The 17635-nt window shown below is 39.6% G+C and overlaps 1 protein-coding gene across 1 annotated transcript in view; it reads right to left on the bottom strand.

Annotated features, from left to right (window-relative positions):
- LOC149231060 (calcium-dependent protein kinase 10-like) overlaps positions 1-17635 on the bottom strand; it is a 99022-nt gene that overhangs the window by 1158 nt on the left and 80229 nt on the right. The gene's annotated exons all lie outside the window — the stretch shown is intronic.

Raw genomic sequence — 17635 nt, 5'->3', positions numbered from 1 at the left:
TTGTCAAAAGGCCCCAAATGATGCTTCTCTTCTCCTATTTATACTTGCTGGCCTTGAGTCTCTTGTGGGTCCCATCTCTAATTTCGACCTCACTTAGGAAAATCGAATTGCTTACCATGGGGTGCGTATTATTTGTGAGTAAGTGGCCCCCACATTCCACTAAGATGTTCATCAACCCACTTTTCCTAAGTTTTCTTCACCAAAAATTGCCTTAGACCAAAATTGACAGAAATTGACAAAACTGTTCCTCTCACCTTAGGAAAATAATTAGGAAGGGACATTACAGATTTCCCCTGCACTGTGTGATATTCTGGTCCATCCTCTTCATCATTACTTCATAAGAGATTCAATGGCAGTGGGACAGTAATTGTAGCTCACTTTGAAAACTTCCATCTGCCCAGAATCTGGCATTTCCTGCACATTTGCCTTCTATCCTTCCTTGTTCCATCCCATCCTCCATCTGTTTCAAACCCTGTGAACACTTTGGCTTGGGTGTTCTCCTCCTTGGTTGAGTCCATGGAGAAGCGTGAACTCATTAAGCTCAAGTCCGCCCTCCATCAGTGCTTAGGCGAATTCGGGGAACTCAACTCCTTGCTCTGTCACCTCCAAATCCATTTCTCCAATCTTTATCGGACAATGCAAGTAGGAACTTCTCTGCAGATCTTAATTCATCACTGCCAGGCTATTCAATAGATCCAGGATGAATGTGGAGCTCTGCAAATCCAACAAACGGACCTCCGGAACCAACAATTGGTGGGCATGCTGAGCAATTCTCCTACAACCCACTCAAAAACGGCACCAACCAACACAGCTAACCAACTCACTCCAGATTTGAATGATCCTACCCCAGGGAATATGCAGTATGTCAATCAAGATTAATGGGTCTTAGTCTCTCTCAGGTTTTTTTGTATGCAGTGTTTTATAATATCTCCAATGTCCATATTAGGCATCTTTTACAGGGACTATGAAGTTAGCTTTTTACTGAAACATCTATACTCCTTTCTATGTATTTTTCTAAGAATTCTCACAGAAATCAGAGTCATGAATCGGAGCTTTTTCGTGGCCATCAAGTTGTCTGTTTTTTGACTGCATCTTCTCAATGCAGATTGTTCTAATACAAATATCCTCCAATTTCTGTCAAGAAAAACTTGCGGGAGGCATATCTCTGCTCATTCCTCCTTTTCAGGTGCTTCAGAAGGGGTTTGGAAGAGCATCAAGAGAATAAGTTACAATTAAATTTCAGACAATTCGGACTGTTACCCATCATGTTATTGGGTAACCCTTTCAAAAGGGGATCCATTCCGTTTCTGAAATACTGAACAATGCAAGCAGGTCAATGACTCAACGATCACATGACAAGGACGGATTTCATGGGCCATTAAAAGGAGAAACCTGGATATGTTCATGAAAATGTAAGAACCAAGGATTACACCATCAAATCAGAGCCTCATTCCATGTGTGCCCTGTAGAACAGAAGCAGTGCTGTATTATGATACAGTAGATTGTGTCACTGAAGCTTAGCTTACAGACAGATTGTAAAGGCTAGAGTTGACTTTTACAGCTCTGGTGAATGACACACTTGGACACCTTCTGAAGGAAAAATAACAGCAGAGCATACATAAGCAGCCTCATGATGCAGTGACTTCAGTATGTGAAGAAATTCAAAGGATGTTGACCCAGATATATGGTATGAATGTAACCGCATAGCATTAATGATTTCAGATCTGTCTCAGAAATCATCCTGGATTGAATTGAAGGGCATTGTTGGGCAATTGCTACAGCATATTGCATACACAGAACTCTCTTTCTAGCAAGTTTTGATCCCTGGAATGATACCTGTGGGGGCAAGCAACCTATTTTTTTCCTCAGGGATTTCAGAACAGCAACCTCTTTCCCAGCAGCTCAAGGTGAAATAGTCTTCTATAGCAGAGTATGAAAGCTATGCCTGTGATGGATCAGGGCCAGCAGATGGGCCAGAGCGTAAAGGAATTTCAGGGAAGTTTTGGCATAAGGACAGTTCCTTTCTATGTTTGGCATGGCATATAGATAGGTATGTTTGAGCATTGAAATATATCGGTATGGAGCTGACTTGAACTTATGGAGCTAAGTGTTGCTAAATGTATGCTGATAGGAGGGCTGACCTCTAATTGCACTCATCATTCACTTTATAAAAAGATTGTTTCATTATGAAGCGTCTTCTCAAGCAGGACGTTTGCTTTATAAGCCCACCTTTGCCTCAGAGGAGGTTCTGCAGAACTTCCCCTTTTAAGGAGCTTTGGGTCATGATTTAAAGGCATGTGTACAGTCAGGAGCCCACATTTGAGGAGTGTGTGGATGTTAGTTTTGAATTACATATGGTAAATGCCACTTTAAGGGTTCAACATGTCTACATGTAGGGAAAAATTTGGAGTATTTCTTGCTTGAAGGATGGGTATGGCTGATTCTATGAAGAAAAAGGCATTCACCCTTAGCTTGTGGAGCTAGTATTGGAAGGAAGAACCCTGTTGCAATAGCTAACTTCTTTTTGGGTAAGCCTTCACAATCAAGGAATAGCATCTTGGGGGAAATGTGGTGTCTTATTCGCGCTTCTGGTGAAGAAACCAGCCCTTTGAAGGGCTGTTGGTGGGGGTGTGGGGCTTAATCACCCACTTGGAAAGTCAAAGGAAGACATGATTTGAAGAATAATTGGAGGTTTCTTGCACACTGAAGGGCCTTTGGAGGCTGGAGGCTACACAAGCACCCTCTTTTTGCCATTCATTTGTGGAGAAGGGTTATCTTTTGAGGGCTTGAGTCCTTAATCTTTGAAAATGTGGCATTGGAAACCCGATCTTGCATTTATTTACCTTAATTAATTTGTAGAGAGAGCCTTTTTCCCCTCAAGTTAATTTAGTGGATTTTAGCTTAGAAAATACTATTGTATAGTAATAATGACTTGAATTTCTCTCCTATAAATAGAGAGAGCTCTCACCTCATTTTCTCATGGAGTTTTGGGGGAGAAATTCCATATCTAATCTGAAATTTTCTGTGATTTTTCTTTTGTAAAATTTGGCTATGGATATTTCAAGTTGATCAAATTGTCTCGGGGAGGATATTTTTGGTTGGTGGATTTTCTCTTCAATTCATGGAGTGACTCTAAGGTAAATTTTGCTATTTTATTGTGAGTATCTTCTTCCATTTTGCAACTGTTGTAGAATTAGAGTTTTTATGAAATTTTCATCTCAATGTATTGAAACTTTTATGGCTCTAAAATATCCTTTGCAGAATTTCTCACCAAGTATCCATCAAAGAAACTTAGTATAACATTCATTACCCTTAAATCTCCAAATGATTGAAAATCACTACGGTTTTGACAGAGATTTTCTCTCCCTTAACTCCCTCTAATCAGGTCTTCAACAATAGACTTACTCCTTTTATGACTATATATGCCCAAAAATTCATTGATAATACAAGGCATTGATCCTTCACTCTCCATCACTTTATACCCTTTTGTAAATCATAAAAATTGTTTTGCTAGGGTTCTACTCTCATGAGAAATCTTGTAGTTACAATGGGAAATTCCCTTTGAACTCTAACCCTGATTACTCTAAGAAGCCTAGTAATCCTAGCTTCCACCTAAGACCTAATTGATCAAATCATTTAATTGGTGGAGTGTAAAGTAGAGAGAGCTCTCATCGCATTTTCTCATGGAGTTTTGGGGAGAAATCCCATAGCTAATCTGAAACTTTCTTTGATTTTTCTCTAGTAAAATTTGGCTATGGATATTTCAAGTTAAGCAAATTGTCTTGGGGAGGATATTTTTGCTTGGGGGGGTTTCTCTTCGATTCATGAAGTGAATCTATGGTAAATTGTGCTATTTATTGTGAGTATTTTCTTCCATTTTGCAACTGTTGTAGAATTAGGGTTTTTATGAAAATTTCATCTTGATGCATTGAAACTTTTATGGCTTTAAAATCTCCTTTGCAAAATTTCTCACCAAGCATCCATCAAAGAAACTTAGTATAACATTCCTTAACCTTAAATCTCCAACTAATTGAAAATCTCTAAGGTTTTGACAAAGAGATTTTCTCTCCCTTAACTTGCTGCAATCAGGTCTTCAACCATAGAATTACTCCTTTTATGACTATATGCCCATAAATTCATTGATAATACAAGGCATCGATCCCTCATTCGCCATCACTTTATACCCTTTTGTAAATCATAAAAATTGTTTTGCTAGGGTTCTTCTCTCGTGAGAAATATTGTAGTTACAATGTTTGGGAAAATTCCCTTTGAAATCTAACCCTGATTACTCTAGAAAACCTAGTAACCCTATCTTCCACATTGATCAAATCATTTAATTGGTGGAGTGTAAAGTCGAAGCTTTGGAGAGCCTTTGATTTGGTGTCACAAGGCCATTAGAACTCTAAGATCTACAGGGAGAAACCCCCTTCAGTTAGAGGAGAGCTTGCCAAAAGCGAGAAGAGGGCTAGTGAGATGACTGTGGCCTCCTCTGAGGTGCATTTGGTCTCACACTCGTGCTTTTGGACTTTATCTCTATAAGTGCGAGATCTCGCTATAACATTTTTGGCATCATTGTTGGGGAGAAATTCCATTTCCTGGAAGATGACAATGGATGGAATTTAATTTTTAAGTGTTCTCCATCCAATCGACTACACAAGAGGAACGAAGTCCTTGTTCTTTGAAGACTTGGTGCTTGTAAGGTGAGACAAGCACCATTTGAAGACATTTGACATCTCATCTTGGCGGCCCATTGTGAAAGTTACAAAATTGCAAATTTGAACTTTTGAAGCTTTGTATGGGTGAGAGATGGCTCCTTGGGATTTGCATATATTGTACCCACCATTGGATGTTGAGGACATCCTGGGATATCCAAACAAGCCTCGTCTAAAATTGTATGAGAAGCTTCCAACATTTGACGATATCTTATTCGTGGTTGTCCTACATGTCTTGGCATTTATGAAGAACATCTCAAAATTAGAAGAAAGGCATGAAGATGTCGTGATGAGATTCTAAGGTGGTTGCATTGGATTACGAAATTTACCATAGAATATTAAAAGAATGATGACATTATGGGGTTCTCAAGCACCCTCGAGAAATACCCCTATCCCCAAGTTGGAGCCATGAGTTACCCATCATGTTGTTGGGTAACCCTTTGGAAAGGGCATCCATTTCCTTTCCGAAGTATTGAACAATTGAAGCAGGTCAATACTTAGAAATCACATGACAAAGCCAGATTTGGCAGGGCATTAAAAGAAAAATTTTGGATGTGTTCATGAAACATGTAAGAACCAGGAATAACACCGTCACATCAAAGCCTCATTCTTGTAGAACAAAAGCAATGTTGTCATATGATACAGTGGATTGTGTCACAGAAGCCAAGCTTACAGACAGATTAGAGAGGCTAGAGTTCAGTATTATAGTTCTGGTGAATGACACACTTGAACATCTTTCGAACAAATACTATAAGCTGGGCATAGATAAGCAACCTCATGATGTAGTGGCTTCCAGTTGTGAAGAAATTCGAAGGATTGTGGCTCGGAAATGTGGTACAAATGTAACTACATAGCACTAATGATTTCAGGCCTGTAGCACAAATCACCTTGGATTGAATTGAAGGGCATTGTTGGGAAATTGTTGCAACAAATTGCATACACAAAATTCTCTTGTTCGTAAGTTTTGATCCCTAGAATGATACTCCTGGGAGCAACTACCTGTTAATTTCCCTTGGAACTTTGCAACTACTTAGATGAATTATTGAAAAGAAGGCAACAGAAAACTGAAAGCAAATTTACTTTCACCAAGATACAAAATTTCTTAACAATTTATAATTTATAAGCAGCGGAAAATAATCGAGAGATAAAAACAAAAGCAAGCAAATTGACATGCTATTTAACCAGGAAACCCAAATGGGAAAACTTGCTTTCTTTGTTGTGGTATTTTATTGATTGTTCTTGAGCAATTTGATATTACAAGGCAATATGTCTTTGAGAAAGTGTTCTTCTTCTTCTCACTAATCTCAGCTGATACAATTGATCTCAACCTCCTTCATCACTGCTTGATCTCGGCCCTCTAGCACGCAATTGTTCCCCTTCTGAATAGCCTTGATTTTCCCTACCTCTTGCCTAACCCCAGCCCCTACTTCCTTGTGCATTGGAGCCCCTATTTCCTTGTGCACTTCTCCTATTTCCTAGCACACAATGGAGCTCCTATTCTTAGCGCAAATCCCTATTTCCTTGCGCACTTGTGATCTCCTATTTCTTAGGACACAAGCTCTCAATTTTGCCCACAATCTCCTAAATCCTTGTGCACAATTGATGCCCATTTCTGCGCTCTCCACAATCAAAGATGATCTCACAAATTTGTGTGTATTATGTGCCTTCGTCCTCCTTTTTATAGACCCAATTCGAGCATGCAAGGAAGGCTCAACTCAATTTTAGAAGTCAAGTTCTGATTGGGAGTTAACTAAGAGTGATACTCTTTCTCTCTCCAACCAACTCTTGAGTCCTAACTCGTTCTTCCTTCAATCAAGACTAAAGACTAACTTGCTCTAATAGAACTTGTAAATTGCCACCTCGTTCTATAGTAAAACTAATGAAGACTCCACTTAACTGAAGCTCCAACTCTATGCATGCCATCTTGATGATCATTCTAGTAAACTAGAAATAAATTAATCCTAACTGAAGTCTAACTCATGAGCTCGCACTCATGCTAGAGAAAGACAAATTTAGGTCTTCACTGGCTAAGGCACAAGCCAAAAGATCTTCACTCTCTACATTTTCAACACTAACATATTGTCTTCCTCAATATTTTTAGAGCAACGATCTCTTTCCTAGAAACTCAAGGTCAAATAGTTTTCTATACAAAATATGAAAGCTAAGTTCAACTTATGATGGATCAGAACCAGCAATAGTGCAAGGCATAAAGGAATTTCAAAGCAGTTGGCATAAGGGAAATTCCTTTTTATGTTTGGCATGGCACGTTGTAATGTCCACTTCAAATTGAGGGTTAATGGGAGATGAATTAGCCTATCCAACTTCATAGACTATAGTCTTGATAAAGGGGTAAAAACCCAATTTTTCCCAATTTGGGGCAAAAGTTGGGTCGACTGGGACAAAAGAACCCAAAACTAGGGGTTGCACCCACAATCCCTCACATCTTGAAGCCCATGGAGAAATCTATAAATAAGAGAGGAGTTGAGATCAAATCATCATCAATTGTGGATCAATTCATCTGTTTTCTTGAGCATTAGCTCTGAGGGTTTTAAGACCCCTTCTCTCCTATCAATTTCGGTGGTGAAAGATTCCACCCTAGTTGATAAATTATTTTTCTATCTTTTTTCTGTTATGGAACAACAAGGAGTACTATTTTATGAGGAGATCAAATTCTAGAATTGAAGAAAAAGCACTAAGGCTAGAAAGGAAATAAAGCCAGTGGAAATCCGCTAGTCTAGTTTATGACAGTTATGGGTAGCCGAATACATGGTCTATGGAGAGTATCTGTATGTACAATGAGAAGTATGAAGTATTACTCTATAGTAAAGGTTCTATAGTTTGGATCCTATTACAAAGGGAAAAAACCAAGGTTTAACACAATTCCAAATCTATTCAACGAGAGCCACGTCCTGAGGCATATGAATGCCCCAAATTCCAAATGAGGGTCTAACTCAGAAGGCTAAGGCTTCTACAAATCATCCGCACTTGGTGACAAGTTCGTAATTCTGAACTGTTTGTGATAGAAGACACTTGTAATGAGTCAGATGGTGATCCCAACATCATGAAACAATTGATTTGTGACCAATCTAGTCTCCTATAGCAGTTGATTCATGACTTTCGTAGAAAACTCAAACCCTATAATGCAGATGGACCCTGTAACGCGAAGACAGGTTTCTGAGGAGGTAAGTTTGTGTTTCTGTGGAGCAAGAATACGATCGAACCCCTTGTAATTTGGTGCGGGGGTCTTATACATCGGAACCAATCTTCTAGTAGAAGTCGAATATCCGAATTGAGTCAATGTTGTCTTGTAAGGTTTTTTTGTCTTTCTGCAGATAGGGTTTGGGATCAAGGAATTTCAAGTAAGTGAGTTGATATACAGTTTGTGTGAATTCTGGGACTAGATTAAATTCCGAACGCCAGCACTGTTGTTAATAAACAGTGAATTGTTGGGAATAAATTGTTACACTATTGCATGGCATTATTTGTATAAATTGTTGCACTATATTGAGGTTGTTGAAGATTTTGTTGCATTGTTCTGTTATTAATTGTCGTTGAAAGGAAAATACTGCTCTGAAAAACCCCTAGTGCCTAATAGACCCTAGGGAAAAATTAACCTAGCACATTACAGTGGTATCAGAGCATAAACATCTTGCTAGCCTATGAGTACATGAGTTTTTCATGCTTCTGGAGGATATAAGCAATGTCATTGTAAGGAAACAAAGAAAAAACCATCAGCCAACAATGGGCGATGAAACAGGATAAGGCAAATGACCCATGTCCTACTAGAAGGGCAACAACAGATAGCTCAGATTATTGTCCAAGCCATAAATAATCTTGGTAATAATGGATTGAACACAGGTAATAGGGCTAATACTGAAGGAAGCAACAACCATCACCCCAATGTTGTTCCTCAAATAAGCCACTGGACAACCAATGGGAGGAGTCACAGGCCTTTTCTTCCTCAATTCTTGAACCAGCAATAGATAGCAACTCAAGAAACTGTAGAGCCAAATAGACTCTTTGATGACTACTTTCAAGAGAATGCAACACTGGAATAAAACACTCGAGCAACCCTAACTTTTTGGGAGTACAGCAATATCAAATTTCAGAATAGACCTAGGGAGCAACGGAACTCTGACCTAATGTGCAAGGTAAGTAAACTTTCCCTCGCCTCATTTGATGGGTCGTATAAATCTTCAGCAAGAGCCTAGGTGCAAAACTTGGACACCTACTTCAGGCTCAATCCTATGTTAGAAGCAAACGCCATCCAATTTGCCACACTACACCTAGAAGGAGATGCACATGATTGGTGGTATCATGGATTGGTTTTGATGGGACATGCAAACATCACTTCTTATGTAGACTTTACGCAGAGATTAATAGAAAGATTTGATCAGAAGAACCTAGGCATACACTTTAGAGATTTGGCACAACTCAAACAAACTGGATCACATGAAGAGTTTATTGCAATATTCAAATGAATTGCAGTCATGGTAATAGATATATTTGAAGAATGATTAGTCATGCTTTTCACGGAGGCATTAGTCGAACCCCTACAAGGTTGGGTCAAGGGTTTTAACCCAGCAATCCTTCAAGATGCCATTAAGAAGACTCGAGAAATGGGATATGCAACCGCTAAAACCATGGCCCCATCTAAGCCTCCCTTATGTCAGAAAGATAAGGAGAAGAAACCCTTCAATGAGATTGGCCCAAAAGGGATAGATTGGGCGAGGAAACCCGAAACAAACCAAGCCGAAAGAACTTATGCTTCACTTGCAAAGGCCCATGGGAACCAAGACATTGTTTCTTAGGCAAGGGGAAGACTCACTACATTGAAGTGGTCTCTGATAATGAGGAAGAAGGAGAAGAACCCGCTCCAAATGATAAAGAAGAACCACTGCAGGAGGAAGCTAAAGGGAAGGAAAAGCCTAGTAATCCAATGCAAGAACCACTATAGGAGGAAGTCAAAGGGGAGGAAAAGTCCAGCAAAGAAAAGAAGACCCAACCAAAAGTTAAGATTGCTACTCTTTCTAGAACCCGCAGATATTACACCTTCAAGATAGGGGAGTCGTCAAAGGACAACGTATCACAACATTAGTTGATGGAGGAGCCACACACAAGTTTATTGATGCAACATTAGTGGCAAAGAGAGTACTTCTCACAGAATAATTCAAAGGCCTTGATGTGATAGCTGCAGATGGATATAGCTTGGATTGCACACAAATCATTCCAGGTTTGAGCGTAACACTCAGTAATTATACTTTCACTAGTGATTTCTATATAATAGATCTTACAAATATCAAATGGTATTAGGGGTTCAATGGTTGTATTCATTGGGAAAACACACTATGGACTACCAAGCAATGGAGATGGAATTTAAACCCCTAACAATAGCAAAGTCGTTTTGACAGACATGGCAAACGGTAGCCCATGGGCCATTTCTGCCAAAATAATGGAGGCCATATTTAGGCATGGAGATGTAGCATATGCAGTAGAATGTAAGATCATGAGCCAAAAGACTCCCAACGGTGGAAAACCACATTATAGGGCAGACATTCAACGATTATTGGACAAGCATGGTCAGGTATTTGGTGATATTCCCCGGGATTTCCTCTTAAAAGAGGATTTGAGCATACTTGTTAAAAAAATGTAGCAATAAAGGCTCAATTTGACTTTAACCTTAGTCAAATTGAGTAAATCAAATTTCCACATCAGCAGGACAACATGGACGTAGTTAACTAGTGTGACATGGATCTTGTCTCTCAGTTAACTCAGTGAATTCGAGTTATAGGCTTGGAGTTCAGTCATGCATGTGTTTATTGCTAAATTTTAGCAATATAGTTCAATTATTTTCAATTGTACTCAGTTAACTAACCTCTAACTATTGATAGACTCAGTTGAAGGCCAATTGTGCAGTGGGACAATAGTCTAACTCAGAGATATGTCAGTTAATTGATCAATCAACCCAAAATAGCTAGTGCATGCAAGGAATTTGAGTTCCTTGGCTGAAGTGGAGATGACAAGGTAGTGTAACATCAATTGTAGACTAGTTTTGAGTGTGCAGGTGTTGCATGAGTCAAAAGATCAATCCTTGGGAATTGTGCAATCAATTTGGAGGAAATTCCTATCTTTCAGAGGTTAATTTCCTCAGGAATTGTGCAAGGAAATAGGAGGCTTGGTGAGAAAATAATTGGCTAAGTGTTGGCTAGAGTTTCTCATTGAGCAGAGAGAACAATTATTCTTTTGCAGGTTGAGCTAAGAGCTGGAGCTAGAAATTGTAATAGTTTCTCTATTCAACTGATTAATGCAAAGAGGCTTGAGGGGTTTTTCCCAGTTGGGTGCCCCTAGAAATCACTGTGTAGTTCTAGTTTTGCTTATTGCATGTCCATGCATGTTGTTCTAAATTGTGATTTTCATTTCGCAGATTAGTAGAGTAGAATTGTGTCTCTTGTTTTTCAGTTTGAAATCTTGATCAGTTGCAATTTCTATCAAATTTATACATGGTATCAGAGCCCTGAAATCACATTAGAACCAGTATTTTGAACTTGTCTCTCAGTAATTTCAATTTGGCAACTTCAGTGCAGCATTTTTTCTTCAGGATCGGGAGAATGTCTTTCAACGGACTGAGATTGGAGTATGCCCTGGAGGGTAGCTCGAATTTCATAGCCTGGAAGGATCGAATGGAAGCAGTGCTCGATGAAAATGGTGTGTTAGAATATGTCAAAACTGACATTGCAAAACCCCAACAGTCTGATGCACAACAATTAGCCCAATGGAAGAAGGATGTTGCAAAGGCCAAGAGAATTCTTCTGGAAGGTGTGAGGGACCATGTGGTCTCAAATCTCCATGGAAAAGAGACACCATTTTCTATGTGGAAGACACTAACTGAGCTATTCGAAAATAACAGTGACCATAGAAAATTGGCCCTAAAAGACAAACTTTGAAACATTAGAATGCAGAAGAATGATACTATTCCACAATATCTCTCCAGGTTTACACAAGTTCGAGATGAGCTTGGAGGGGTTGGGGTGAATGTTGCAGAAGATGACCTAGTGAGCCTAGCTCTTCTAGGCCTTCCAAAATCCTGGCACAACTACCAGGACTCTGTGAATGGAAGGGAAAAATTACCAAATTGGGAAAGGTTGTGGTCTGATTTGGTTCAAGAAGAGTTCAAGAGAAATAACAGAGATGGAACATCATCCAAAGCTAAGGATGAAGAGAATTTTGCCTTGGTTGGGAAGGGGAAGAAGGGAAAAGGAAAGAAGACCTAGAGCAAACCTAAATCCAGCCAAAATAATGGCAAGAAGAAAGACTTGAGAAAGATAAAATGCTTCCACTACCATGAATTCGGGCACTATGCAACAAAATGTTCGTACAATAAGTCTACCAAGAATCATTCAAGAGGATCAAGAGGTGAAGCAATGGCTTCACAATTCGAATTAGACTTCACCCTAATAGCATGGATGGCTAGCACTATTATGGTGAGTTTGTGGTACTTTGATTTTGGTGCCTCGTTCCATATGACAGGGTGCAAGTACTTTTTCAGTATCCTATAGGAGAATAATCTCCAAATGCATATCGAATTGGGGGATGATGGGAGGTACAGCACTACAGGAATTGGTACTATCACCTTTGAGAGGGAGAAAGCCTCTCCTCTTCACCTCAAAGATGTTATGTTTGTACCTGGGCTGAAGAAGAACCTGATCTTTGTAGCAGTATTGGAGGATCGTGGCTACGATGTTATTTTCTATAAAGGGAAAGTCTTTATGAGACACATAGCTACCACACAAGTGAAGCAGGTCGGGGTTCAAGTGAAGAACCTATACAAAATTGAGGTGGGAGATTGTACTGCATTGAGCAATGAGGCTGAAAATCTGGCACAAGAGATTGGTTCATGTGCACTATGGTGCCTTAAAAATCATGCAGCAAATTACCACCGGTCTCCCTAAAGGCTCCCTTGACCAGCAAGATGTCTGCAAGGGTTGCACATTGGGGAAATATGTCAAATCCACTTTCAATGGCCAAGATAGTAGAGCAGATGCAATCTTGGAGCGATTCCACTCTGATGTTTGTGGACCCTTTTCTACAGCCTCCATAGCAAAACATAAGTACTATGTTATTTTTATTGATGATTTCTCTAGAAAATGTTGGATCTTCTTCATGTGGAAGAAGGATGAAGTTTTCTCAAATTTGTTGAATTCAAGGCATTGGTTGAGAAGGAGACTGGGAAGAAGGTGAAGGCTCTCAAGAGCGACAATGGAGGTGAATTTGTTTCGCATGCCTTCAAGGATTTCTGTGTGAAAGAAGGTATTCAAAGGGAATTGATAGCACCCCATAACCCACAATAGAATGGGGTAGCTGAGGAAGAATGGGAGCATAGTGGGAGCAGCAAGGGCCATGTTGCATGATCAGGGGCTTCCATTGCATCTATGGGAAAAAACATGCAACACAGCAATCTACTTGCAGAACCAGAGTCCTCATAGAATACTTGGCATGATCACACTGGAGGAATATTTCTCTGGGAGAAAGCCTTATGTGTCTCATTTCAGAATTTTTGGAGCTTCAGTTTATTATCATGTCTCCAAGGATTCGAGGAAGAAACTTGAGCCTATAGCAGAGTTGGGAGTTTTTGTAGGATATACTGAAACTCCACACAATTACCGGGTGTATTTGCCTTCACTGAGGATGACAGTTGTGAGGAGAGATGTCAAGTTCAATGAGGAGAAGGGTATGAGAGGATATATAGCTATCTTATGAAGTTGGGATTTACAAGGAGCGATGCTAACCCGAACCTATACTTCAAGGTTGAAAAGGACAGGCCTCTCATTCTGGTCCTTTATGTGGATGATCTCTTTCTAACAGGTGATGACCCTCTCATTCATCAATGCAAGAGGGAGTTGGCTTCCGAATTCAAGATGAAGGACCTAGGACTGATGCACTACTTCCTAGGACTGGAGGTCTAGCAAAAGCCAGGTGAGATTTTCCTTTCTCAAGGAAAATACATTGTGAAGCTGCTTGAGAGATGTGGGATGGTGGATTGCAAGTCCGTGTCTACTCCGATGGAACTCAACTTCAAGAAGCTATGTGGAAGTGCTGCTAGGCCCAGATTAGCAAACCCTTCCGAGTATTGTCAACTTGTGGGGGCCTTAATGTTCTTGGTCAACTCCCGTCCTGACATATGCTTCACTGTGAACACGTTGAGTCAATTTATGGTCGAGCCTCATCACATTCATTGGATTGCTGCTAAGAATCTCTTGAGATATCTCTAGGGCACAATCCACTATGGACTAAGATACACTATCGAGAACTTGAGGCTACATGGATATTCAGATGTTGATTGGGCTGGCAGTGTGGTGGATCATAAGAGCATGTCTGAGTGTTGCTTCTCTTTGGGGTCTACTTCAATATCTTGGATGAGCATGAAGAAAAAACCGGTTGCTTTAAGCACCATTAAGGTTGAATACATTGCTGCGAGTATGGCCTGTTGTGAAGCTGTTTGGTTGAGGAAGCTCTTCAGTGAGCTATTTGAGCACGTGTTAGATACCACCGTGATCTTCTGCGACAACCAGAGTGGGATTCGCCTATCAAAGAATCCCGTGTTCCATGACCGCTCCAAGCACATTGATATCAGGTACCACTTTATCCAGGATATGGTACTGTTGACCTCTACTGGTCAACTACCCATGCAGTGCACCCCGTTTTTCTTGACAGAAAGAAGCAGCACCTGATCAGCATGTCCGTGCCATCCTGCCATCATCAGCAGCTTGATCATTTTTTGTTGTAAACCCAGTCTGCATGTATAAGTTGTAAATAATCTAAGCAGATCAGAGTCATGTATGTAAAGTTGCCTAGGTGGACCTAACTTTCTAATGATGATCTGCGTCCCGGGAGGTTTTTCGTCTCACCGATCTACGATCGGCAGAGTTTTCCTTCAAACCTGACCCCAAAGCCGGGATGGATTTTGTCATTAGAACTTTAGGAAAATCCTAGTGTGTTAAATCTGCTAGATTATAGTTGTGTCGCAGAACTGGGTGTTTTGTGAGGGTCTGTATTAAATGGGTTTGTCCCTTAAGATGTAATTTTGTAAAAGTCATGATGTAATGTGTCCTGAGGGTCGAGAAATGTTTTAAATCCCCTCATGAGTCCTAAGTCCTAGGTCCTAGGTGATGTTTCCGAAGGCTTAGTTCAGTGATCCATTTTAAAATAAATTAAAAAAGTTAAAAAATGAATAAAAATAATAAAATAATAAAAAAATAAAAAAATTTAAAAATAAAGCAAAACCCTAACTAATAAAATAATAATATTTTAAGTTAATAAATCGACGGATGAGATCAAGAGATGTCTTGATCCTCATCAACGGTCGAGATCATCTCTACATGGATCACTAGAACTAGCCGTTAGGATCATTTCCTTTTTATAGGGTCTTAGGTGGTCATTTCAGATCATCTGATCTGTGAGTCTGTACTGAAAAGCTCTCTTGTAATCTGATTTTCTGATTAATAAAAAGACTTTGGGGTTCAAAACTGGCTGGTGTTACTCTCTGGAATTGCTGTGAGATTTTCATTTTTCTGCATATTTCAGTTTTCAGCAGTTAATAATAGCTGGTTTTCAGAGTATTGTGAGTACAGGTATCTTGCTCACGTGCTAGGGTTTGAATGTTGTAGGGTTTCTGGAATAATGGCAGGTATCTCCATTATTCCTTGAAATCTAGCAGCATTTCTTGCCCTCTTTACTGATGTTTGCTTGAGGTGTGCAGGAGATCTTTAGGTAAAGGGTACAGGTGGGCGTTTGGGGAAGTTCTAGGCTGAACCAGCCGACTCCCACTGGCTTTTCTGTGCAGAGCCCAGCTGATTGTTCCCTGGGTTAATCATTCAAAGTTTTTTTTTCTGTTTTACATTGAGAGATTCTCCTTCTGTTCACAGTGAAGTTCAAAAATTTCTGATATATTGAAAAATATTTCTGCTCTTATTGTTAAATCTGGCTGTGTAGGGGCCAAAATCTGTACATTAATTAGCTGTTCTAGGGTTTCAAGTTTATTTTTTGGCAGTTTTCATTAGGGTTTCTTCTGAAGATGCGATTAGGGTAATTTTTGAAGGGCTTTACTCTGAAATTTTGCATATATCTGCCGAGATTTTGTTGTCTGTCTTTCAGGGTTATTGTACTGCCGTCTTGAGAATAAAAAGCGTTTCTGGGAAATTGGCATAAGGGCGTTTGGAAGCTATTTTTCTGTCTACGAGAAATCAAACAAGAAAAAGGGGAGTCTCAGTGTGAATGACAGCGTTGTGCTTTAAATCGTAGACATTTGGTGCCTGAAGCCGTGTGTCTGCAGTCTTGTCTTAAGTTCAATCAGCGTCTCTACAGTCCGCTCTGCAGGCAGCTTGACGAAATTTACAGTCGTTGGCGTGAGTGCGTCTTTTCTTTGGGGTTTGGCCTGCGGCTTTGTCCCATTCGAGTCGCCTTTCCAGCGCTGTGATCTGCAGTCTTGGTCGGAGTCTATCAAAATTTCGGTTTGATCAAATTTTAAATGCGGTGAATCCTCCAGCGTGGGCACAGTTTCCTTTCTCTAGCCATCTGCGTCTGCATCAGAAAACTCTTTCACGCCGGCAGCAGGTGGCTCGGTTTCCTTTCGGCGGCTGAGGTAGCGTTGCCTTTCCTTTCAGACGTGCGGTAATGCTAACCCTTATCAGCTCTTAATGATTCGTATGCCTTTGTTAGCTTAGGTGTTAGTTAATCCATAAAACAAAAAATCGAAAATTTGCTTAATTAGTTTCATTTACGTGTGCATCTTTTTTAGTTTTAGTTCCGACTTTAGGATTCAAGGTAGATTTAAATTTGGATTTTAAATGTATAACTTTAGGACCCATAAATAAAAATAAAAAAAATAAAAAGGGAAATAGAAAATCAAAAGTAAAAAAGATTTATTTTAATTTTGGTGTAGTTTAAATTCTTATTATATAGTTTAGTTTTTTCTAGATTTTATGTTTAGGGTTTTTTGTTTAAGCATTTTAGATTTAAATTAAAATGTTAGCGTTAGTTTTATGCTATAGTTAGATTTTAGATTTTGATTTATGTTTTAAATTTTGTTATAAAAATAAAAAATTTAAAAATAAAAATGTTTTTGTTAGGTTTTTTTAATTTTAATTTAAATTTTTGTTTAGTTTAGTTTTAAAATTAGATTAGTTTTAGAATTTTAAATTTTTTTAGATTTATTTTTAATTTCCATAACATTGAAAAAATAAAAATTTTGTGGAAAATCATTTTGCCAGTTTCAGTTGCTTTCGCGATATATCTTTCATGCTGAGATCTGAAATTTTCAAGTCGAAACACGAAATCCAATGTCTGGTTAATAATTCATGATGCTCATGGTGGTTTAAGGCATTTATCTCTTCAAAGCTTTCAGTTGCCGGATATCGTTTTGGTCACATGATTTAGCTGATGATAGATGGTTGCTGTTCATGGTCCATGTTTCTTTATCATTTAAAAAGTAATCATTTAAACATTGACTCCACAAGGCACTGGTCTATTAAATCTCTAAATCCATCTAGTGCTTATCATATCGTGTATCGTGTCTCCCACCCAACTGTTTGGCAGTTGGTCTTCACTATCTCGCAGGGTCTACCCCCCTTAGCCGCGGAGACGGGCTTAAACGGAGGGATCGGGGATCAGAGTGACAGCCCCCGGTCCGAGCGTTGTCGTGCCAATCTGCGCGACAACAGGTACAATGGGGAGCAATAAGGCTCCAACACATCAGGACAAATGAGCAAGTCGCAAACATTCTGACCAAGCATTTGGGAAGATCAAATTCTTAGCCTTTCGAGAGAGACCTGGAGTCGTAGAAAGACCCTCCTATGAGGGTCCCATATTAGTTGGACATTGAGATCTGGAGCTCCTGGAGGTTTGGGGTACTTCTTGGAGCTATGAGC

Source organism: Pinus tabuliformis, chromosome J (genome assembly GCF_031772625.1).
Source record: "Pinus tabuliformis cultivar Carrire ecotype Pingquan chromosome J, CPIR1, whole genome shotgun sequence".
Taxonomy (NCBI): domain Eukaryota; kingdom Viridiplantae; phylum Streptophyta; class Pinopsida; order Pinales; family Pinaceae; genus Pinus; species Pinus tabuliformis.
The sequence above is the reverse complement of the archived record's forward strand: the minus strand, read 5'-3'. Positions and strand labels throughout refer to the sequence as shown.